General features: G+C 37.7%; 1 protein-coding gene and 1 pseudogene across 1 annotated transcript in view; one reads left to right on the top strand and one right to left on the bottom strand.

Annotated features, from left to right (window-relative positions):
- Positions 1 to 27,334, top strand: part of LOC126366622 (cardioacceleratory peptide receptor-like) — a 478,107-nt gene that overhangs the window by 55,328 nt on the left and 395,445 nt on the right. The window lies entirely within an intron of this gene.
- LOC126366923 (netrin receptor UNC5C-like) lies at positions 441 to 21,008 on the bottom strand (annotated as a pseudogene).

The following is a 27,334-nucleotide window of genomic DNA, read 5'->3' as shown; positions in this document are numbered from 1 at the left end:
TTCTTTTGCAATATAATGGCCCTCCCTGCAGACACCTCCTAATTTTACTTTAAGTTATACCTGTCATTTACTTATCCGCTGAAAAGGAAAGGGACGGATGATTGACAGCACTTAACTTTAGGAAGAATGAGGAAGTGCATGAATAACCTGAGCGAATCAAAAAGCTATCTCGCTGGTATGCAAACCGTTTGACATGTGCTGTCAACTTAATTATGTCGGGTTATTAACCAATGCAATATATTTACTTATAGGGTTGTTTTAAATTTATGCTTAAAATTGACGTGTGTTCCATAAATTTTATGCTTGTCGATTACCCTTTACGGTGGATAAGAAAAAATAAAATTAGATGATGTTTACAGGAATTAGCACCATTGTTCAGTTAGAATTTATGTACGTCGTCAACTTACGTAATTGTATTGCACCGTCCCCTACTACAATACGTAGCCAGTTTTTTCACCCTAAGGTTGCCTGGAAGAAATTGCTATTTAGCAATAAGGCCGCCGATTATGCTTCTCTTGTCACTTTTGTAATTGTTTTTAGTGTTGTGTTTTTGTAGTGTAAAGATTAAAGATTTTAGAATATTTCTGCGTTCACATGTTATATTGACTAGTTATTAAAATTCCACCCACCTGTGGCCAACTATATTTCTTTTCGTAAGAATTGTGCGGTGTTTGCTCTCCGACGATATTTACTATAATAAATTATCAAGCAATACTAAGTACTCGAATAATACTGATCAAACGTACATAACTAATTTACAAAAGGTAAAAATGTATTCTAGATACAAGTAATATGTGTTCTTTCTTAACTCTTTATTTGTTAACACTTTTAAGGACACTGATTGTAATAACGTTTTGTTCAAATTGTATTAGTTACACTTGGGTTTGCGATATTGACTGACATACTGTCCATGAAAGTGTTAAACTGAATTGCAAACACTTCGACTGTAAACATAGAAATTGACTGAAGTGATCACGTAAACAAATAATTTGTCATTATATCTATATTTTTGGGCAAGGATTTAATTAAACATAAATTGTTTAGAATATTTATCAATTAGGAAAACATCTCCTTTCTACGACAGTAGCGCAGTCAATCCTAGACATTTCTCTAAAAATCCGCGATAAATTGACCAACATGTTTGCATCATTGTTCCTGCACATCCACAGATTCAAAATATTTTCCGTCGGTGAACATGTGTTGGAGAAATAATAGTAATAGGAGGAGATCTTCAACTTTTCGGCCAGCAGTCGCCAGTCGTTACCTTTCGGGGTTTGAGAGTCCAAAAGTTTACACAATATTACCCTATCGGATTTCGTCAGCACATTTGTCCGGTAGTTATTGTCCACGCTGAAGTTACTCCTAACACTGGTGTTCTTATACACAAATTCGTATCGACCCTCCTTCTTGGACAACGATGAATAATTAAAAGGATTCTCCATAATGTTTACCGTATAACCATCGACGCTACAGCTGCTAAATCTCTTACAATTAAAATTAGAGTTTAAATCGTTAGTCTTAAGATTGAAATTGACTGAGTTAGATTGCTTTTGTTTCTGATAAACGGATAAGTTTAGCTCTAAACAGTTGATGGAGTCGGTTTGTTGTAAGACAAACACGCAGCTTAAAGGTCTGTTCATGCTCCAAAGTTGCGAGTAAGGCAACTCTTGGTACTTACCTCCCGAGTGTATTTTCCATCCTTGTCCAACATCCCGAATATTTAAGCAAAGATCTGAACAATTTTCTTGGAAAGGAATCGTTTTGGGGTCATAGAGCAGTGAGCTACCCGACTTCTTTTCAACTTCCATACATTCGTAAAACGCGAAAGGCGTATCATTGAACACGTAAATCTTTAGGCTGTGGTACCCGCGGCTACCATCCTCGATTCTTTTGGAAACAAACAGGGCGAGTTTGAACAACTTGGCGTCTAGACCGCTGAAACTTTTTCCAACTAAGACGAAGTCGCTTAGAAATTCACACACGACGTATGCTTTTGAGGGGTCTACTTGGGTAAATATAGGCGTTCCTGGAGTTTCTTGGCCGAGTGTGAGGATCCGGCGCCACTCCTTGCAGTTGATGTCTTCTGGCTTTTGAAGTATGGAGAACAGCCAGCTCGTGTTCTTGAAAGACGCACAATGAGGAAAGGTTAGTACTACTCCTTTCCTGAAGTGGAAGTTTTTGGGCCCGCATCGGATGACTGGACTCAATTGAGTTTCACCTGTATAACAATTACAAGTCTGTGTCAAGTTAAAACTAAAATAAGGCCAGCTAAAGGTGATTATGAAGTACATACACAAACATAAACAGCCTATATACGTCCCACTGCTGGGCACAGGCCTCCCCTCAATCAACCGGAGGGGGTATGGAGCATAAAAATGGATTAAATAATGGATGGATGGATTAATAAATTAATATTAATGGATTATTTAATAACAAATATTTTATTTTTGATATTTATTTTTAAATGACCACAGTAAGTGTGAAGTGGAAAATGATGACGTTATTAATTCAAAATTTTTCAAATTAACGAATACTAAAATCTACCGTCTCTGTTTTGTGATAGTGATTATAATTCCATATAAAACTGCAAATTCTGACACGTGAAGAACTCTGATTTTAGTCTCAATATAAATTAAGCTAAGATTTGTAATCTAATACGTTACGAATATTACACACCACATACTTGAAATTGAATTCACAACCGAAGCTAACTGGGACATTTCTCATGTTACCGACTGCAGGCATGTGCAGACTGCAGAGTGATGCCAAACATAGCGGAATGCATACCTAAGTTGGGCTCGCGCGGGTCGAGACCTGGCATTTCAGAATGAGGTCACATCGTTCTAATCCTATTTCCTACCGTCGAACTTACAATAGACTTTACTAAAGCGAAACTTGCCGGGCTTGCTTGGAAAATTTTGTTCAGTTCACCCCGAAAATTAATGTGCTACTTAGCTATATTTTCATGGCTTCTCCCCTTTGTTCCGCTACGGAACTTAAGCTGCTAAAGTTTAGTAATATGATGCCATGGTAATAACTAACGTTATGGTTGTGTAATATGATGGAAGGTAATTAGAGTGCAATAAAGATTTTTAGTGTGGCATTCACTTTGGGTGCACCTGATATAAGATTCGGGAAAAATGGTTTGTGAGAAAGATTTAGATTAGTATTGTTACACAGGACGTCTAGTTCCGTACAATTAGTGATTACATTTCAATAAAGCCAATGTACAAGTTAGATCTAGAACTGTAAGTTAGTTAGAAGGCCGGTCATAGGATGGGTGACCACAAAAAAAAGTTTTCATCTCGAGGTCCTCCGTGTTTCGGAAGGCACGTTAAGCCGTTGGTCCCGGCTGCATTAGCAGTCGTTAATAACCATCAATCCGCACTGAGCCCGCGTGATGGTTTAAGGTCCGATCTCCCTATCCATCCATAGGAAAGGCCCGTGCCCCAGCAGTGGGGAGGTTAATGGGCTGATGATGATGACAAGTTAGATCTGTCACAGTGCAGAAGCCAGTGTTATGCTGTTCATTAGTATAGTACTGTTTCAGTCCAAATTAGGTCGAGCAATTCTGTTCTATCTAATTGTATGCACAGTATGTAGCAATGAAATCTATAAATTGGGATACTTACAAGAAATACGACGCCAGTGAAAATAAACTACTAGCTCACCTTCCAATAAAGCAGGTCTGTTCCACTCCTCGTCAGTGACTTCAATCGAGAACAGCTCGTCTCCTTTATCGACTACTCCATCTGGCACGAACAGGCTGACTCCACATTTGTCCAGCCTCAGCCAATCCCCATCACCCCCTACAATCCTGGATGTGGCAGTTTCTAAATGAGGAAGTTTTGCATCTACGGACACGTGGTTCTTTAGTGAAGGTGACATCTCTACGCTTTCGTTGCCATACGACGAGCCCGCTGGAAAAAAAGTTGAAAAAAGGTTAAAAAGGCCACACGGCAGCAATTTATCTAAAAAGCAACATTGCAATGTGACATTTGCTGATTTAAATGTAAAAGCACAATGCCAACAAATGTCAAAAAGCAATAATGCTGTATTAAATGAATTGTTTCGATGTGGCCTTTTTAATCCCCCAGTTCAGAGTAGTGACATTTTTTTTGCTTCACAGAATAACTTGAACCGTGCCGCCGTCAACAATGACGTCACTCCCAGATCAGCGCGGGCGCTGGGTGACTAACCGCCGCGCCGCTACCCCTTGCTCCACTCGCAATTCAGACAGAGAAGAGGACTCACGCGCACTTGTGGTAGCTTTTTTCCCATTATTTGTAAGTACTTGCTAAATCGAAATAAATTGTCTTGCCAAGACAACTTAAATACTTTTTAATTTCACATAGTTAGAAATCAAGAATATTTTCCTGAATACGTGTAACATTAAAAATATCACTAAAGTTGAGATTAAATTAAAAATAGGTCATAAGATAAAAGGTACAAATTATTATGAAACAAATTATAGCCAAATTTAAAATAGTCAATTAAAAATTCCATCATATCAAATATAAACAAGAGACCCAACGCTAAACACAGGTTCGACCTAGTTTAATTTCTTGTCTTTCTTTCCACAAAGGGTGTTCATATAATGTTTTAAAAAAAACAAAAATCGACCTTACTACATTTGTTATATGTGGTAACAACTGTCATTTGTGAAGAAGGAAACGTAATATAATGTGAATTTGATAAAAAAGCAAAACAAGCATGAAGCAGTGCGTTGAAGTTAGACTCACAGCTCAGAAAGCAGCTGGAGTCAGAGCGGTCGGACCCCGGGTCCTTGCAAGCCGTACTCCGTGCGCTGTTTCCGTCGGGTCTTACCTCGTGGTCGATCGGGGCCATGTAGCTGCAATGGAAAGAGATGTGAATTTCTTGATAGTGATGTTCTTTTGTTTTGTAGTCGTAACTTACTAGCCGGCCAAGTTGGCCGATGTATACTTTGGCGATGCTTTGGCAACGCATTTTCAATCGTCTGTCTTTTCAAATTGTTTAGCGATGTAACCAGTGACGTGGTCAAGGCGTCTCGGTGAGTTATGATCCTTATTGTAGGTACTTTGGATAGCGTTCATTACTTGGCAAGGAATGGGGAGTTCTGAGAGGTAGCCCAGCTGTGTTGACTACTTTGTCACATACATAGGATCAAACATATTTCCCGTCGGGGTAGGCAGCCCTGCGATCCTCACACCACTTTCGCTTGTTCCACTCTGATCAAACTCTTCTTGCATGGTTTAAATAGGATTCTGTTCTATAGATCTACTGCTGGATAAAATCTGCTTCGAAGATACATCTTAAAATTTGTATTTTACTACTATTTCTTTATTGTTCGCGGTCGGCCGAATGCACCCAGATAAATAGGCTAAAGCGCTCACGCAATGGGTGCTTACAGATGGACGCTGCAGCAGAGACAGGCCCAAAGGAAGATGGAAATATTTAGATGCCTTGAAGGGACTGGTAAAATGGTGTAAGGTATGGTAAGGTATTATGGTATAACGAACTGTGGAAGAGGAGAGGGGAGGCTTTTGCACAGCAGTGGGACACAATATGCTAGAGAAAAAACTACTGTTTCTACCAAAACTTTGGACATTACCTGTTAGCCAACTGGGGAACTTCATACAAGTGCTCGTGCCGGGCGTTGGTTGAGGTGCTCATGTGCCTCGTTCTTCTGGAGTCCAGCGTGTGGAACTCCTCATGAATAGTCAGATCTGGCTGGTTTGTCAACGTCCTCTTTATCACGTTGCCGAAGTAACTTGAACCTGTTGAGTGAAGTCGCTTCAGTAGATTATCCTTTTTTTTTTTTTTTTTTTTTTGACGTGACTTATTGTAGATTTGCCGCAGATGGCATTAACTACTTGGCCGGACAAATGGGGAGCGCTGAAGGCTCTCACCCGGTACTAGTAGATTATCCTCGTGGCATAAAATAAAGAATAATACCACATATAGAACAGTAACTCTCCGCCCCGCACCAATTCGTACTAGTCGCTGACCTTACCCTCTCTGGGTGCTTTAGTCTTAAATCGGTGCTCTTAAAAAGGAGCTCGGTGGCCCAGCGTTAAACGCTCGGTCTGCGATTGTTGAAGTTAAGCAACTTTCGCAAAGGTCGGTCATAAGATGGGTGACCACAAAAAAAAAGTTTTCATCTCGAGCTCCTCCGTGCTTCGGAAGGCACGTTAAGCCGTTGGTCCCGGCTGCATTAGCAGTCGTTAATAACCATCAATCCACACGGGGCCGCGTGATGGTTTAAGGCTCGATCTCCCTATCCATCCATAGGGAAGGTCCGTACCGCAGCAGTGGGGACGTTAATGGGCTGATGATGTTGATGGCTGTAACCCACTAAAGAGTAAGGGGAATGCGCGAATTATCCGTCTCGCTCGCACTAACGTGTTAGGCGCCACACGGTAAGAATTAGTGTGTGGGTTGTGTGCTCGTGGTTATAGAAGTAGTTAATACTGGAGGTTTGTCTTATATTAAGATATTTGGTCTTACGATCTTTATGACTGGAAATTTAATTTTGTATCTGAATTATCACGGCGACACCATCAAATAAATCTGTGTAAAAATCGCTTCAATGAATGCTATTGATCAAAGATGACAAAAGAACGATGTGGTAAATAGTGTGTGCAGTATATTGGTAGGTATACAAAAATAAAAGAACGACTATTACCTGGCGGTGGTTTTACATAAGGAGAATTTTCAGCCATCTTAATTTTCATATATTTGATAACCAAAACAGCAACGACGATAAATATGAGAAACGCGATCATAAGTGCTATAAGCAAAGGCCAGTATGATGATCCTGGAAGAAAAGAAAAATGTTAGAAATTGACGAAAGATTGAAAGACAATGTTGATTTTTATACAAGGTGACAGTGACATCGTAACGAATGCTGAGGGGGATGATTCAGACCATGGTTCTGAGTGAATAACAAGTGGAATTTTCCATCGCAAAATTCATGTATTTTTTTGCGTTTTATTTTTATTACTTATTTTCAATTCTAGACTTTTGCGTTGGAAAATTCCATTTGATATTAACTCAGAATCATGGCCTAAATCATCCCTCAAAGCTTTCGTTACGATTTAACATTTACTTTTTCTCCATTCCCAGAAAGCGGTCAAGTGTTTGAGTTCTCCACAATTTGTTTTTGTAAGTAATTATTTATTTTTATTTTGGTGCAATAAAGTGTATTTGTATTGTTTGTATTGTATTGTTGTATTAAGTTAGGTACATAGCAAGGGTGGGTATGTTTTTATAACACAGTAAACGTTAATAAATAAATAAAACACAAACGTAAAACTCGGACACGGAACGCTTGATCCCTTAACCGCTTGTAGTTGCTGAAAGGACCCTATTAGTACATTTGAAAGGACTCACCATCATTGATCATATCCGATTTGGACGTCCTCACACAGAGAAGGCACTGCGCCACTTGATAGTCCTTCCCTGGACAGTCAGCAGCTACATTACTAAGACATCTTCGTCTTCTGGACTGAAGGCAATCAGAGTCACATCTTGACCACTCCGACCATTGTGACCAGCGATTCCTAGGCATGTTTCCAAGGAGAATATCCGAAGACTCGTCTGCCAACTCGTCTATGCCATCTACGTATAAATCTGATAAGGAAACTTTAGTTACATTTTTGACTTGATTATCATCATCATTAACTTAAGCCACACTCTAAAGCATTTTCTATTTATCTCTATCAAAAGCTAATGTGTCTACTTCTTTATGACTCACTTATCAGAATGAATTTCTGATAGTAACAGCACTTCCGAATTTTTGAGGCGGTCGCTAGATTTTTCTAACGTGTTGGCTATAGATATGAAACTCACAGACCAACAATCTATTCGACAAAAAAGAGACTGTCGCTTTGTCATAAAAAATAATGGCGCTATCAAAATTACACTTAAGTTTGCACGGGCACTTCCAGAAATTCACCCGTCAAGGTTTTAAAACTATGTACAAACCTATATCACAATCGACACAATCCGGGCTCTTCTGCACGCTGGGTCCCACACAGGGTTGACCGCCGTTCAAAGGTCGAGGCGCGGTGCAGGATCGCTCTCTTTTCCTGCCTGTCCTCTCCCGTCCGGATTGGCGCGCGCAGTAGCAGTCCGTCCAGGGAGACCATGTTGACCAGCCGCCGTTTACTGTTATGATTAACTTTATCAGCAGAGTCAACACAACAACAATTCAACCAGCAACATCTCAACCAACAACAACTTAACCAACAACAACTCAGCCAACATCTACAAGTCAACACAACACATAGCATTAGCACACGACTTTATCCCAATTTCGGTACCCAGAAGAACATCTATCGCAAGATAAACTAGTATCCCACACCACACCGAGCTTTCTATTAGACTAACAACAACATCGATCGAACAATCTGCAACTCAACGGACAACAATTACAGCAACATGTATGTAGTCGAGTTTGAGGCGATTTAGAGTAATATCAAAACCGAAATGGGAAGAGATAAAAAACAATCGATGGAGAGGTGTTTTTTTTTTTACTTTTACTACTTTATAAGCATTAATTTTCTGTTTCTTATATCGATTTTTGTATACTGATAATCTAGATGTGGGGGTCTACGCAAATGTAATGTATTACAGCATCGCTAATATTGATACCTCTTCGTACACTAGACACTACACAACAACAAGTAGATAATAAATAATCATAGTTTTTTAAGGTACACTTACCAAAAACAGTTAACAAAGCTGGATCGGATATTCGTTTTCCTGCTAAATTTTCAGCCACACAGGTATAGTTAGCCATATCCTGAAATAAAGGTATATATTTCAAAATCTAATAATTTGGGAGGTGTTAACGCTTGGATTTCATTTAGTTAGTACTTACTTTTAAATACTTTGATTTAAAAATACTTAAATATTTTATTTGAATAGCGAACATTCTAACACATTATAATTTTGGGGGTTTCAATGCTCGAGTGAGTAAACAGTTATTTACATAGACAGATAAAATCATTATTTCTTTTTTCTTTAATATTTGTTAAGTAAACGTGTCTATCTTTAGACCACATCGCGACTATAAAAATACCACATTGAAGAAATTTATCTAAAAAGCAATATTGCTATTTGTCATAAAAAGTAAGTGCAAACAAATTGCAAAAGAATTACTTTAATGTGGCCCCCAGGTCAGATAGCGATATTATAGTTTTTTTTAAACTTACCAACAACGAAACCTGTTTTATAACAAGGTCCCCTTCTTTGGTGATCTGTACATTATCATCTACTACTACAGGGGCGCCATTCTTCAGCCAATACTGCTGGGCGAAGGGGGCGGCTGGGGGCGGCTCACAACGAAAGGTAACAGGGGAATTCAGCTTCACTAGCTGTGATTGAGGGGCCACTGTGAAGTGCTTCTTTATGTCTGGAAAAGGAAGACTGACGTTAGAAAAATATTTTTAATGTTTTACGAAGGCTTATTTAAATTTAAAAATATTTTTATTCAGTAGGTAACATGTTACACTTTCAATCATCATTTTTTTCATAACTATTACAAAAACTAAAATATTGACAAAAGAAAACGTACGCGTGGTAGATGGTGCTGTATTTATTTGAGTATTTATTCCGAATGCGCAGTACAGTGCTAACGATCCGGATGAGAATCCCGGTGGGGACATATTACAAAAAATCATTTTGTTATTCCCAGTTTGGTTAGGTTAGGTTAGGTCACCCATTCGCGGAAAGTAAGACGATTAGTGATTCGGAAGTCACGTTAGGCAGGCGGATACTGTATAAGTTACTTGAGTAAGCATGAGCCTTTGGCTGACACCAGGGTTGATGAGGTCATTGATCTCACAGCTCACACGATAAGGCGAAGACTTCCATGAATAAGATTATGGTCTAAAACGGACCTATTAAAGAACGAATACTTACATGCAAGTTCAATTGTAGCTGGTTGACTTTTGATATGTCCGGGGCTGGTCCAAGCCACGCAGTGACATTGGTATTTGTCAGTTCCGAAGTATTCGTCGACCTGTTCTCTTGTGACTTTGTACTCGCCTTCTATGATGCGCACTCCAGATTGAGGATCAACGAATTCAAAATTCAGCGCTTGAGTTTTTACGCCGTTGCATTTGAAATATACCTTGAAGAAAAGACGCCTTTAAAACACGTGATATTTGATTCTTACCGCGTTATAACAGGGATATTAGACTCTCGATAGTTCAATACTGGTGTAATTGCCATGATTACGGGATGACTGATGAACTTAGAGTGGAGTAAGTTTTTTCCATCATCATCATGTCGTCCAAGCGTATTCGGCGACGGCAACTCCTAAATATCTATCCTGGCTTTTGCTGGGTTTTGTGGCTGGCGAAACCGAACTTCGACTTGATACCGGTAAAAACCCGGTATAATATATTTTAACTATGATAATAACCGCGTAAACCTCAAACAATGTACAATACGCCGTTTTTATACAAAATAAACTAATTTGAAGTAATCCGTCTTCGGTGCGAGAATTTTTTATTATTATCATTAAAACATAATTGTCATATAGAAGTTGATTAGAGATTATGTCATAGAATGTATTGTACGTTGACTGATAAATTGTTATTTATTTGTCAACCAAACCAATTGGGCACATTCGGTCGAGAGGTGATAAAAGGGAGCATTTTAATTGTGCTTTTTAATTTAGTTTTAGTAGTATAGTTTTAATCCTTATTATTGCGTTTTTCCCAGTAGCTTTGTAATAAAATATAAAATAATTAATACTTTGTAAACATGTCTATAATATTCATAAATAAATAAAATATATGAGTTGTAAATGAAAAAAAAAAAATTTGAAACTTATGTCAACGAAACCCTAAAAATTTATATATTTCTTAAGTTTCCAGATTTACGTTCAGGATGACTGATATATCCAACTAAAATAAATAAGTTAACCAAAGGATTATAAAGTAACAAATCACTTACTTCCAAAGCATTAGCAGCGCGACATTTCAAAGTAGCTGGTTTATTCTTAACAACATAAGTGTTTTCAGGCTCCAACAGAAACATGGGTAAGTTGTCTTTCGCCGTGTGAATTGGTATCTTATCATTGGTTAGAATACTCTTTGCAGTGACATCGGGGGAATCTTTATAGTTCTCTTTAATCTCGTAGTCGTAATCGGGATAGGTGTCTTCATCTTCTTCTTCTTCTTCATGGTCGTTAGTGGTGAAAACCGGCGGCAGAAAGTAGTCTTTTGCATCATTTGTGGATTTAAGAAATTCCAACGGCTGACTAGAGGCGTCTTTTGTATCGGTTTTTGTCGAAACGTCATCTGAATTGTGATGAGTGCCTAAAATTTGGTTCGGTCATTAGAATTTAATGAGTGCTAACTGTCTAATTAGTTACTGTTTCAAGCGCTCTTTAAGATTTGTTGTTTTAAAAAAGTGACGTTGCAGTTGATAATTGTACTATTAGAAATGATTTTATTTATATATTATATATGAAATTTCAATCAATGTCAATTATTAAGTTATTCATTAAGCGATTTGATAATAAATAAGGCATTGCATTTTTACTTCTTGGATATGAAAAAATATAAATTCGTAATATAATACGTAAAATATCTTGTCGGTATGGAAAACCTAATATCTATGAATTATTAACAACGTATAATTATTAACTACCTATTTTTAGGAATTTTCGATATCATTTTACAAATTAACATTTTAAAAAGATGACAGTGCGTACTAATTATTTGGAACTGCTACCAAAGAAATGTAAACTAATACCTTATTACCTGTTAGTTTTTTCAAATAACAAAAGATTATATTTTAAATTGTGTATAGGATAAAGGTAGGTATTTGTCGAAAACACTAGAATCTTAACAAAATATTGCACAATATATCATAATATTTTCTCGTTCTATTTTAAGTACTTACTTTTCGTTGAATCCTGTGCTGTCACATAAATCACCAAATTCACTACAAATAAATAAATCCAAAACTTCACTTCCATTTATAAACTTATCTTCACCCGAAACATTTAAAAACACAAGAACCGATTTAATGGAACCATTTGGTTCCATCACTTTTTATTTAACACTAATTATTATTACATTGTAATCACTTGTATTTAACTTTCTAAATTATTTTTACAAACAAATTACACTTCATTTATATCTTAGTTTATTTAAATTCAGAAAGAGTTCATTCAAAAGTATTCTTTTGATTTTTAAATCGCGTAATTTCAATCGTAAAACTTTACGACATTTTCGGCTTGCGGCGCGAACGCGTGCGCTCACCCCCAAGAACAGCGATCAACTGAACTTCAAGGGATGAATGAAAGCGATTCCAACCCCAACCCATCACCGCGCATGCGTCAAAGTTTTAAGTACCCCGTAATAGGCACTTCAAGTTCATGAATAATAGACGCAGTTGAAGCTATTGCCAAGTTTCCATATCTTTATTCAATTATTCCCTTTTGCCACAATGTAAGAGGCAGTTTGGCACATAAATTCTATTAAAATACCATAACACTGTTTTAGGAACAAACTTCTTCTAAGGTAACTTATTGTAGATTTGCTGTAAGTATATGGCAATAACTACTAGGCCGGACAAATAGGGAGCGCCGAGTTCTGTAACCTGGTGCCAAATTAAGGCAACAGGCCTGAGGCTGCCCAGTTGGGAAGAAAAAGTGACAACAACATAAAATTAAAAGAGAAAATACCTAAAAGATACTAAATACTTATACTACTTAATAAAATATGTCGCACAAAAATATTATTATACCTAGAAATATTAAAATAGATGATTTCCTGTAAACGATGAACTACCTACTTAACGAAAAAAAAAAATCACCAGGAACACTAATTTGGAATTTGTGATAAGTAATTACCACAAAAAGGTTTTGTATTGTGTAATACAATACAATACAAAAAAAACTACACACTTTACACTTTTTATTGCACTTAAAACAAACAAACATTAAAAAATAACAATTACAATCAGTTAGGTACTAACAACAGGCGGCCTTACTGGTGATATCTGCCAGGGAATCTTCAGGTACTTATAGGAAGTGAATTTAATAAAAGGGACGGGATAGATAGTGTAAAATAAAATTAGAAATTAAATATCATTGGCATTAACAATTTGGCCGGAACTTCGACCACTACTCCTGGGACATAGTATGTTTTTTTTTAAATTTATACACTGGTAAAAGTTCCAGACAAAAGCAGTCGCTCCTTGGGTTCAGTCACGACGAAGTATAGAAATGGATGGTGTGCTTCAAATATAGCTTGACTTACTGGAATTCCATGGGCCACTGAAAAAAATTATATTGTAAACAAACTACATGGGGGCGGCCCAAAAAGACCTGGCGACCGAGAGTTGAAAACTCTCGACTCAATAACGTGGGTGGACTGAGCCTTTTTCTAGCCCATTTTTACTTTAATAATTTAAGAAGTGGAAAAGTGAAATAAAAGAAATAGTAGAAGTTCGTCTTTTTCCTGTCAACCCCAGGGTTTCGAAGTAGCATCTCGACCCCTGGTAGTTGCGGCTTCCGAATACATTCCGCTTAGGGACGGTACTGAAAAGTATCGGCGTCCGACGGACGTAATATACGATCCCGACGACCCGATTACTCTAGCCATAGAGGCAGCCAATCAGCTCGCGACACCAAACACTTCAGGACCCCGATACCGACCCGGCCGGCGTGGTCGACAATTTCCTTCATTCAGCGCTTATCGCTATCGACCCACTAGGGTCGATTAATTCTTTCAAATATTTTTTCCTCTCAGACGACGCCCTGAGCCGAGGTTCGCGTCCAACTGGGCACCCTCAGGCCTGTTGTCCTAAACGTTGTACCGGGTGAGAGCCTTCAGCGCTCCCGCTTAGTAGCATCTTGTCTTAGATGCAACACGTCGATCTAAGATACTGTCGTAGTAAATTATGTCTGATTAGAGTATGTCGAAATAGTTTCATGTCAGTGTAGCACTACTGTCGAGGTAGAATCTCATGGTATTCGCATCGTTTCTTAGTAATGTCATGTCGAAAAAACGTTTTGTCGGAGTAGTATCGAAGTTAAGACATGTCATGATGTATTGTGGGAATAAAGAAGTGTCGGATTTTCATATTGCCGAAGTGAAATCTTGTCGGATAACAGTTTGTCGGCCTTCAGTTTTTAACCCCACGTCATGGGAGCAAGCTACATGGGCTGCAAAAGATCGTGAGGAGTGGAAATCTGTTATTCGAGTCCTACATCCCAGCGGGGATATAAGGAGTAGAAGAGCAAGAGTGAAGGCGCTCTTCCTGCAGGCATAACTTGGAAGTGTTTTTTTCTTATTCTCCTTATATGTATTATTATATTGTATAGGCTATTTTTATGTATGTATGTGTATGTATATATATAATTTATTATTTTATTATTACTATTTTCTTATTTTATTTTATTTTTCTTTTTATTATTGTTCGTGTCATTATAATGTTTATTGCACCAGCCCGTGCTCCAATGCATTAACTTCTTTCACCCTAAGGTTGCCTGGCAGAAATTGCTATTTAGCAATAAGGCCGCCTATTGTACTTATGTTTTTATTCGTATGTTTATGTCCTTTGTATATGTCGTTGTGCAATAAAGTATTATTGATTGATTGATTGATTGAGTAGAAGAAGAGGAGAAACAATCTACATTTCCTGGAAGCTGCACCACTGCGTATTAGTTAAGCTGTTTGTAGCCTGTGACCAACGGCTTAAGGTGTCTTCCAAAGCACGGAATCGTCTTGTTTTTCAGCCCGCTAAGTCCTAACAAAACAAAGGACAGTCTCACAAAGTAATTTCGACAACATCCCTTCGAGAATTGATCCAAACCTCTAACCGTGAGCCCAACGCTGCTCCACTGCTGGTTGGTGCAGGTGTTTTATTTTTTATTTATTTATTAAGTACTACTACATCATATATATAAAACATTAACAACTAAGACAATTACTAAAATTAAGACTTATAATATATGACAATTACAGTGTACATACCATCTACAAATTAGTAATTAAATTAACAAAGCAGTCTCTATTTACCCTTAACTGACAAATATGAATAAAATATGAAATTAAAGTAGAATAAAATAAAAATAAAAAAAATATGAAGTTACTTATTACTTACTAGATAGTTTAGAATTTGGACTTAAGTATTTTTAGGACATTTCTCACAAAACTTGAATGAGTGGAATGGAACACATCAAGGTTTTCAGCGTGACCATTGGCGAAATTGTATTGTTTACAGATAATTTGGTTACAGCTAATTAAGCTATTGTTTATAGCTAATTAAGGTGTTTTACAGCTAATAGCCAGGATCAACAGCTATATGGCCTCCGTGGTCCAGTGGTTGAGCGTTGGGCTCACGAGGCCCCGGGTTCGAATCCCAGTGGGGACATATCACAAAAATCACTTTTTGATCCCTAGTTTCGTTAGGAAATTACAGCCAGATCACCTGATTGTCCAAAATAAAGATGATCCTTGCTTCGGAAGGCACGTGAAGCCGTTGGTCCCGGTTACTACTTACTGATGTAAGTATGTAGTCGTTACATGAGTCATGTCAGGGGCCTTTGGCGGCTCAGCTATAACCCTGTTCAGGGTTGATTAGGTTGGTATTCCACCTCACAACAGCTATATTACTAGAGGCCATTAAAAAAACTCACCAGAATGTCCGATGTAGCCCTCCGGTCTCAATTCAATAATGACTCTTTGGTAAGCCGCGTCAACTTTTACACTTCCACGTTCAATAATATTTTTGAATCCGGAATCTTTCGAAAATATTTCCGTTAGGCCAGTCTGCAAATAGGTTTAATTATTTAAAAGCTAAAATTACGTTGAAGTCATCTATTGTACATATAATTTCATGATTTAAAAAATTATGTTGTTAATCTGTAGTTGAATAAGTATTTTGTATTAATTTGAAAATCGTTTTGTTAAAACTATAGTTCAAGCTTCATATAAACTTTGCCCCCTTTAGGGATTGAATTTCGCAAAATCTCGTCTTAGTGAGGGCGTACGTCCTAGAAGGGACCCCCGTGGAAAAATTGAGACTCATTATACTTTTGTAGTTTCAGAGCTTTCGTGATGAGTGAGTCAGTCAATCAGTGAGTGAGTTATCTTTTGTTTTTATATATATAGAACGTGGTTATGACGCCCGCTCCGGTTCATATCTTGTGCAACGGTTGTCTATCGCTGTCCAGGGTGGAAACGCGGCTAGTTTGATGGGCACCTTTGCAACGGGAATGACACGAGGTGGCTTATTTTGACATGACGCATGTGCATGAAGAATTCATTAATTTTGGATTAATTTAAAAAATATAAAATTATAAGCAGTCAAGAACTTTTAAATTCGTTTAGTTATTAAAATTCATAAACACTTCATAAACACGAAATGACTTATCAATAATTAACAAAAATAATGCTATTTACTGCACTCGTCAAAAAGCCCGTCCCTTACTAATCCAGGCGCAAAGGTGCCCATTACACTAGGCGCATGTCCTCGTTGTACAGCAATGGACAACCTTTGCGCCAAGATTGTAAATGAACTTGAAAATAAAAAAATAATAATTAAATAATCAATAAATTATTGCTAAATATTGTATCTATGTGTTATTAGACTTAAGTTTTTATTGAGCAATAATAAATGAGCTAGCTTGTTTGTTTTCATAAAAGTTTATATAAAAATAAATGTTTTACTTTAGGATATAAATAGTAATATAGATAGGAAGAAAAAGATAATAACCATTTCATACAAAACAGACAAATCGATGTCCGACTGTATAGTAAATGCGGGTAGGTATAGATCAACCCTGGTCCGCTTCGTCCTAATTCTGTTTAGAATGCGCGGCGAGTACCGCAGTTCATCTAGCAACTTGAACAATCCCAGACGTGTACTTGGAAGGACAACAACCAATGACGCTCCCACACCTTGGAATGGTATCTTTATGAGCTGAAATCGAAATATAATTATAAATATCCAGTAGGTTATACGTCCCCCTGTTGAGCACATCAATCAACCAAAGGACGTATGGAGCATAGGTACCTACTATGGAGTTGAAATCGAACTATTAAAGACGGCGATACGGCTCACCATCTATAACTTTGGTCTAACAGAAAGTACTTAGTCCATCTTGCGATGTATGTACGGTCACGAGCATTAATACGTATACCCATTGGTACCATGTCACATTAACTTTTTTGACAAATTGAACTGTAGGTCTCACTAAATGTCAAATATATTAAAGCGACAGAGTCCTAAAGTGGGTACATCATATTGCTCATGACTGTACCGAGCTTATGAGTAAAGTGAATGCATATTTTATCTATCTACCTGTGCGTCAAGCGCTTTACTTTCGGCGTATTCGAAATAATTGTGTGCTTTCATCATGGACACGTTGGTTTCTCCTTCCAGTCCGTAGAATATGGCTGGCTTTACTTCCTTGAATGCGTGCGTCCAGCCAGCCTGCATGTGAAATATATAAACTGGAACCCAAGTTTGCTAAATGATATACATATACATATATGATAATGACACCTTTCTGAATACTGAGGGGGATGAAATCAAAAAATCAAATTGAACCGTTGTATTATTTCATCATCAACATCTCCCGTTTTTCACAGGGTCCGCAGAGTTTCACAGGGAAATCCAGCTCAATACAGGTTAGTTCACATACCGGAATGTGGATTTCTTCACGATGTTTTCCTTCACCGCTGAGCATGTGATAATCATTTATGACCCAAACATGAATTCGAAAACAAAGTCGACAATCATTGGTTTAGGCCAGTGCTGGATTCAAACCTGTCCGTTTTCGTGGCATAATTTATCAGTAAAAAATTATAATTTTGCGGAACCAGCCTGGTGGCTTTCCTACAGAATCCTTTGATACCGCGCAACCCTCTTTAGGAATTGCCGAATATATAAATTAGAAAATAGATGATATTCGTCGCGTCACTAACACACACTTTACTAACACAGTTGGCTCGACCATTGTAGACGGTATTACGGCTCAGCACCTATCACGTTGGTCTAACAGAAAGCTCAGTGAAAAGTGGGTACTTAATTCTCGATCTCGGTGCTAGTACTTCTAACTAAGGCCAATTGGTAATATAGTCGTGAGCTTATGATATGTTATATATAAAAACAAACCTTGAAATAAACCGCGTTGACAATTATCAAGTCCATGGTGTAATCTGCGTCATCGGGTTTCAGCATGTGTTCAATCATACCATCGGTTTTGTGTTTGACCTTAAATTCATAACAACATAACATAGCATCACGCGTGTATCTCTGAAGGGGTAGGCAGACGTTTGTAGTTTAAGTACTGTTAGAAAAGAACCGATCGACCTAGTATCGACTGATACATGATACATTACCAGGCTGATGAACGTCACAGCACTATTTTACGTACTTTAACAGATCTAATTCTCACCACGCATTGAGACTATTGTAAAATGTTACCTGATTGAAATATAATACATACATACATACATAAACTCACGCCTATTTCAATCAGCTCGCGACACCAAACACTTCAGAACCCCGATACCGACCCCGCCGGCGTGGTCAACGATTTCCCTCATTCAGCGGTTATCGCTATCGACCCACTAGGGTCGATTAATCCTTTCAATATTCTTCCTCTTAGACGACGCCCTGAGCCGAGGTTCGCGCCAAACTGGGCACCCTCAGGCCTGTTGTCTTAAACGTTGTACCGGGTGAGAGCCTTCAGCGCTCCCCATTTGTCCGGCCAAGTAGTTAATGCCATCTGCGGCAAATCTACAACAAGTCACGTCAAAAAAAAAATCACGCCTATTTCCCACCGGGGGGTAAGCAGAGACTATAGAATTCCATTTGCTTCGATCCTGACATACTTCTCTTGCTTCCTCCACATTCACCAATCGCTTGGCGTGAGTTTATGTATATATGTATGTATTGAAATATAATCAATGATTGTACTGAACTGGTCGTTATGTTTATTGGTACGTACTCCCACTCTTCGCCAGCTATGTTTAAGTCCCATGTAGTAGGGTCTAGTCTATTGCCATTATGGTTAGCGGTTTAGCATCCTGTCGCTCATTATAAACCTATAAACTATTCTACTTCTATCGTGTGGGTTGTGAGATGGATGAACAATCTCATCAACCCTGGTGTTACTATTGAACCAAAAGCTCCTGTCATGGCTCATGTGACGATTACGTACATAACAGCAGATCACAAAGTGTTTTATCGTTGTATCTCTACCGGGATTCGAACTCGGGACTTCCGTATCGTGAATGCAACCCTCAATCACTGGAGCACGGAGGCCGTTAAATATCCTACTAGAAAGGAATTAATATCGATCATACCCAAGTATTAATTTTTGCAACAGCAACAAACGGTTCTATTAAATTCAGTAACTCGACTCCAGTGCCGAAGATATGTGTAATGGTTTCCTGGAAGTTTTTATTCACATCGTTTCTATCGTTCAGATACAACTTAGATGCCAATGAGAAGTTCGCACCCCGTAAATGGTGCAAATCTTGGATTATCTCTTGAAAAACAGTTTGGACCTGAAAAAAAAACAACAACGACTCTTCTAACACCACTCTCATAAATAAAAAATGTTCTACAGACAACTAGACCAATTTTTTTTAGAAAAAAGAAACTAAAATAAAGGTGGGATGTACGTAAAAAGTATAAAAGATTTTATATAACTGGTGAGTTGCTCGATAATCGGCCACAATGCCCGACATCGGCTATCTCTCTAATAAAAAATCTCTCCTTTGCAGATCAAACACAATAAAAATTACAAATGGATAAAAGAAGTTCACACCAGGCCGTCACAGAATGACGGCCACGAGAAGGGACGAGGTCAGTAGGTAGACCAGAGAAGGCCAGCGGCTCGGTGGTCGGATGACATCGTTGCAACAGCAGAAAAGTTGTGGATAAGTTTAGCGCAGGATCAGAAAGTATTATGCGAAATGGAGGACGCCTAAACCCAACAGTGGGATGATGTGCTGGTTGATGGAAAGAAGTTCGACGGGCGGTCTTCATCCAAAATGGTGTTTTAAAGTTTCATTTTTTTTGACGTAGTAAACACGACGAAGAACCTTTTATACAACGTAATTATCATGAATACACTTGTTTAAGGTCAATTTAACATTTTTGAATCTACGTCATTTCGCAAGGCGTTATGGCTGAGGAGAAGAAATGACAAGAAACTGCAAAGGCATCTTTCAAATCAATGTACGTACACAAGTTATTTAATAACTAGAGGACCACATTTTTATAATTAACATTTTTTTATAATAAGCTTTTCTACATAAAGTAAGCTTCACATGGGCTTTAAATTTATTTTCTGACAAATTCCAAATATTATCTGGTATTTTGATTTAGAGAAAAAATCTAACTCGGACAGGATTTGTCTCGGTTCCAAGAGGGGTGCTGGTTTGTGTCCCATCCGAGTCAGTCTTGTCCAAGCGAATCATTTCACATACCTGTTCTAAGGTAGAGAACTTGAAATGACCCACTGCTCTCAACAGCTCATCTAACGTATATCCATCAGCTCCAAAAGCTAGTTTTCCAAGTGATAGCATCGCTGCTAATGGAGAACATACGACACTACGGTATGGATTCAATAATGCGGCTTCCTGTTGAAGAATAGATTGTTTTACAATTTAGGTACCGGACTTGCACCAAGTCCGGTACCGGACTTGATCCGGTGGTTGAGCATTGACCTCACGATCTCATCCCGATCGAATCCCGGTGGGCACATATTACAAAAATCACTCTGTGATCCCTAGTTTGGTTAGGACATTACAGTCTGATCACCTGATTGTCCGAAAGTAAGATGATCCTTGCATCGGAAGGCACTTCAAGCCGTTGGTCCCGATCACTACTTACTTACTGATGTAAGTGAGTAATCGTTACATGAGCCATGTCAGGGGCCTTTGGCGACTCAATAGTAACCCTGAAACCAGGGTTGACGAGATTGGTAATTCACCTCACAACCCACGCGATAGAAGTAGAAGTGCAGTTTTCACTAACACAGTCGGCTCCACCATTATAGATGGCGATACGGATCAGCACCTATTTGTTGTTTGTCTTACAGAAAGCTCGGTGAGGCTTGGGTACTTAGTTCATTTTCTGATAGATGTACCTCTGACTACCCGAACTGGAATGTAGTCGTGAGTTTATATTTTTATGACGCCACCGCAGGTGATCGGGCCGTTAGTACGTTGCATTTATAAATACTTTCGTTATTACTGTATTTTTTTAAAGATTTGTTTTTTTTTTCGTAATTTTAATCTCAGTGTTCTTTTTTTATATTATTTTCCGTATGGTTTCTGTGTTACACGTAATGCACCTGTCTGTTTGTGTCTCTGGTGTCCGAAAATAATAAATATTTATTTCTTTATGTTAAGTTATTTTACAACTTAGTCCATACCGATCGCCATCGACTAGCAAAGAAGAAGACTTAGTCCAACAAGATATTTTTTACAAAGTATGTCATCGTTACATGAGCCATATCAGGGACTTTTGATATGGCTCGTGTAACGACTCTTACAGCTGCCCTGACACTAGAAGAAGAATTGTGACTCACATAACCACGGCGAAGTGCTATAAATTATAAATGCAAAATCATTTATATTATAAAATTATTTTTATTATCAATAAATATGCTCCATACATATTTATTAATTAATCATAATATGCATATTTATTGATAACAAAGATGATCAAGGGTAGGACTGTGCCCAGTACTTAGTGGGGCATATTTACTAAGAAGCTACTTATGTTATGGTTGTTAAAAAAATATATAATATAATTACAATAAAGAACTGTTTCATCAAGTTGCCTTGGAGGTCAAGCGCGAGCCAGGTCTCTTTAGTATATTCATCCATTATGTCTGGTTCATACTCTGTATCATTATCATATTCGCGACTTGACGCATAATCAGTATAAATATAGCTATAATAATAATTCTGCGAAAGAAAAGTTTCATTTGAATCACTGTAGTTATAAACAGTATAATTCAGCTCGTAATTATTTTTATAATCTGTAGGTAGCGTCGGTGCATTCTTTATAGATCGCAAATGCCTTTTCTTCTTGGCGATTATTGGCGTCGCTAATAATAGACATACAACTGAAACAATTGTAAAATAATTGTAAATTAACTAGAGAGGATATCGAAAAATTATGACACAGAGAAGACTCAACAGCGTATTAACTAATGTAGACGACAGGTCGACATGGCAATTCTCTAGTGACGTGACGTACACGCGACGAAGATGCAACCGTAGCCATTTTTAAAACACAATAGTAATAAATTATGTGAGCGAGATTATAATCGATAAACGCGGTCGATACGGACTCCTGCGACACTAAGACTAAGACGCCGCGGGGACTGTGCGGGTGTGCGGGGCGACCCCGCCTCCGCGGCTCACCTCATGCCCCGATTGCCATGTCGACCTGTCGTCAACAGTATGTCATTACTGCATTCATTCAAACACCTTGTTTTACAGACACTACATATTGACGTTATTGAACACGCGCATCTGTGTGTATGTGATGCCCATACGATTGAAGACTAAAGTAAGACCGAGGGGGGGGGGGGGGGGGGGGGGCAATGGGTAAACCTAGCTCAACCGCACATCATAAGGTTAGGGAAGAATTGCCGTTCTATACGTAGTATTATTTCTTATTCTCTGCTTCGGCTCTCTCTCGGCTATTGTTCAATTTTTCATGACGAAAATACACAATTCTTAGTCAAGTTGCAAACGATTATGACAGTCAACAGTGACAGTGATAAAATGTATGGATGTGACATGTCACCCTATGTCAGTAACAAGTATGTTATCAATTGATATTAACTCAGAACGATGGTCTGAATCATCGTGGTATTCGGTTCGATGTTACTAACACCCTGTATAGTATATACTTATACATCGTTGCATCTAGCTGCTAAGTACACAGTTGTTTCTTAAGCTATGTAGTGGTCCGCTCTAGCGGCTTAAATATGAATAAAATATAATTATATGAAATAATTAAGTATTTCAAATAAGGAAAAATCTTTCCGTCATTTTGTTCGTAATGGATACTTATCGATAAATAACAAATGTATAAATACTTACTAATATATGCCCGCATCATTTTGATTTGTATTTATATTTTACACCACATTGAACACAAATGAATACAGATTCAATAACGTATCTTCTTTTTCAATAATACATGTTCTTGTATCTAAAAACTAATCAATCAGACATTGGATAGTGTCAATCTCAAAACAGAATTCAATTAATCGCTAAATTCCACGATTACACGCTTGCTTTTACTTTACGTCATAAATACTGTACTTTGATTGAAGTAAGTAGGTATTTTATAGGTACATGAATAATTCCAAGCATCGAGTAGAAGTATATTTAATAATAATAATAATAAATAATCACTTATTATTTCGTATCCTTAGTTCCATTTTCAAAAATTTTGGGATACCACCTGTAATAATAATCATGTCACATGCCCGTAACAAATTAAAAAAAAAAATAACTGTTCGATTCTTCTTCTACTGTTCGATTTATTCATTTATTTATTTTTCTACTCCTCTACTTTAATCTGGCATTTAAATAACCAAAAAGTCTAATATAAGTACATACATAATTAAACTCTTTGAAAAAGTGTACGCTCTATGGCCTATAAAAGCATTGTTTACAAAGTGTAACTGTACTATAATGTCGCCAAAAAAGCATTGTTGTTGTTTTTTTTTTTGACCTGGAAACTGGCACCTTTACTTTGTTTGGTGCCATAGATATACTATAAAAAAAAAGTATACATTTGCCGCCATTTTCCCGCGCGTTGGAAAATAAATTGGAAAATTTTTGTGTTTCGTTTAAAATTATGTCGTCGTAGAAAAAGTATTGTATGCAACGTTGTATAACTAGGTCAAAAAATGCTCGTGGCGTCTCTTATTGCGATGTTCGCCAAGGCTCACATCGCAACTCACGCCACTCGCATTTTTTGACCCTTCTTATACAACTGTTGCATAAAATACTATAATGTACAACCATATCACATGTATTATAAAACATTATTTATGCAATAGGTGACAATTACGGCGTACATAACATTCGCAATTTGAAAGTAAGTAGAATTAAAAGTAAAAATCAAATTTTATTTGAATGAGCTTAATCTTACAAAACGTAATTATGGTAATTTTAGGAGTGAAATACTTTTTTGCAATATACATTGATAAGTTGCTGTCTTTGTGTATGTAATATAAAACAAGTATAACATTCAAAAGTCAATCGCAGTGAGTGAGAGGGATTTCTAAAAATATCTGAAAAATGTAGACAAAGTAACCCGCACTTACGAAAAAAAATCGGACAAATAAGAAGACAATCATTCTGAGTTAATATCAAGTGATAAAATATGTGGTACTGACTTAAGGTGACATGTCACATCCATACATTCTCGTCCGCCTGTAATTACTGCAACTTTTCACAACCTGTATAGCCGGGGAAAAGTAGCTGAAAAAAAGTCTCGGCGCAGGGCCTTGGACGTTCTTAAAAAATAAACATAAAATATTGTTATACAATTCAGTTATTTGAATGCCTAATATAATACTTAGGTGTGTGTAACTAATATTGTCAAATATTTAAGGCTATATGTGTACCTATAGTAAAGATTAGCGTGCGTGTATGAAACGATTGATGAATGTGGAGGAAGCAAGAGAAGTGTGTCAGGATCGAAGCAAATGGAATTCCGTAGTCTCTGCTTACCCCGGTGGGAAATAGGCGTGAGTTTGTATAAAGATCTTTTTTTTTATTTGTTCTCCACAATGTACATAAATGGGTTTCACAAAATAATGCACAATTGAAGGGTATGTACGAGTGGAGACTGGCGCCCGAGATAAGCCAGAGCCTGTGTTTCGGGATCACCAGTGCTCCAGATGTACTTCCCGGATGTCTTAACATTAGTTACCTATATGTATACACTAGCTTTTGCCCGCGACTTCGTCCGCGTGGCGTGTTATATAAGAGAGAGATCATTGTGTGTGTGGGAGTGCATATCTAATTTCAAGCATCTAACTTATGCAGTTTAGATTTTTTCATACAATTTTTTTCCCAATAACTCCCATTTTTCAAAATACAACCAAAAATAAACTTTATATTTACTAAGGTATGCATGCATGCTAGATTGAATCAATTGATTGAATTGATTTTTTTTTAATTGATTGTTCATTGAGTTTTAATTTTAATACACACTTCCTCTCTTCCCTTCAACGTTGCTGTGCCCTACAGGGTCCATGTTTTAGTTCCTATGCCTATGTAACATCCCATTGTACTACATGGAATGCAATAAATAATTGAATTGAATTGAATTGAAAACATCTATCTTACGCGGTTTCGATTTTTTCATACAAATGTTTTTTTCCCGGTAACTCCCGCTTCCGTGGGAATTTTGCAATATCCTGTTGCAACTAAGCTTTAAGTTAACTAAGGTACCTGCATGCCAAATTTCAAACGTCTAACTTAAGCGGTTTAGATTTTTCATACAAAAGGATTTTCTCGCTAATTTCCGTTCCCGTGGGAATTCCTTTCTTAGTGCACCTCTACGGTACCTAAGCTATGTCCCTTCCAAATTTAAAATGCCTACGTTTAGCCGTTCAGGCTATGCGTTGATATGTCAGTCACTGAGTCAGTCAGTTTCTCCTTTTATTTAGATTTGATTTTTTCATACAAATGTTTTGTCCCGCTAACTACCGTTCCCGTGGGAATTTTGTAATATCCTGTTGCAACTAAGCTTTAAGTTTACTAAGATACCTACATGACAAATTTCAAACATCTAACTTGAATGGTTTAGATTTTTCATACAAATGGATTTTCCCGTTAATTTCCGTTCCCGTGGGAATTTCGGGAATTCCTTTCTTAGTGCACCTCCACGGTACCTAAGGTACCTACATGCCAAATTTCAAACGTCTAACTTGAGTGGTTTAGATTTTTCATACAAAAGGATTTTCCCGCTAATTCCCGTTCCCGTGGGAATTTCGGGAATTCCTTTCTTAGTACACCTCTACGGTATCTAAGGTACCTGCATGACAAATTTCAAACATCTAACTTGAATGGTTTAGATTTTTCATACAAAAGGATTTTCCCGCTAATTCCCGTTCTCGTGGGAATTTCGGGAATTCCTTTCTTAGTACACCTCTACGGTATCTAAGGTACCTGCATGACAAATTTCAAACATCTAACTTGAATGGTTTAGATTTTTCATACAAAAGGATTTTCCCGCTAATTCCCGTTCCCGTGGGAATTTCGGGAATTCCTTTCTTAGTGCACCTCTACGGTATCTAAGGTATCTGCATGCCAAATTTCAAACGTCTAACTTGAGTGGTTTAGATTTTTCATACAAAAGGATTTTCCCGCTAATTCCCGTTCCCGTGGGAATTTCGGGAATTCCTTTCTTAGTGCAACTCTACGGTATCTAAGGTACCTGCGTGCCAAATTTCAAACATCTAACTTGAATGATTTAGATTTTTCATACAAAAGGATTTTCCCGTTAATTCCCGTTCCCGTGGGAATTTCGGGAATTCCTTTCTTAGTGCACCTCCACGGTACTTAAGGTACCTGCATGCCAAATTTCAAACGTCTAACTTGAGTGGTTTAGATTTTTCATACAAAAGGATTTTCCCGCTAATTCCCGTTTCCGTGGGAATTTCGGGAATTCCTTTCTTAGTACACCTCTACGGTATCTAAGATACCTACATGACAAATTTCAAACATCTAACTTGAATGGTTTAGATTTTTCATACAAATGGATTTTCCCGTTAATTTCCGTTCCCGTGGGAATTTCGGGAATTCCTTTCTTAGTGCACCTCCACGGTACCTAAGGTACCTACATGCCAAATTTCAAACGTCTAACTTGAGTGGTTTAGATTTTTCATACAAAAGGATTTTCCCGCTAATTCCCGTTCCCGTGGGAATTTCGGGAATTCCTTTCTTAGTACACCTCTACGGTATCTAAGATACCTGCATGACAAATTTCAAACATCTAACTTGAATGGTTTAGATTTTTCATACAAATGGATTTTCCCGCTAATTCCCGTTCCCGTGAGAATTTTGGGAATTCCTTTCTTAGTGCAACTCCACGGTACCTATGGTACCTGCATGCCAAATTTCAAACGTCTAACTTGAGTGGTTTAGATTTTTCATACAAAAGGATTTTCCCGCTAATTCCCGTTCCCGTGGGAATTTCAGGAATTCCTTTCTTAGTGCAACTCCACGGTACCTATGGTACCTGCATGCCAAATTTCAAACGTCTAACTTGAGTGGTTTAGATTTTTCATACAAAAGGATTTTCCCGCTAA

The sequence above is a fragment of the Pectinophora gossypiella genome, chromosome 5, assembly GCF_024362695.1.
Source record: "Pectinophora gossypiella chromosome 5, ilPecGoss1.1, whole genome shotgun sequence".
In the NCBI taxonomy this organism is placed as follows: Eukaryota; Metazoa; Arthropoda; class Insecta; order Lepidoptera; family Gelechiidae; genus Pectinophora; species Pectinophora gossypiella.
The sequence above is the reverse complement of the archived record's forward strand: the minus strand, read 5'-3'. Positions and strand labels throughout refer to the sequence as shown.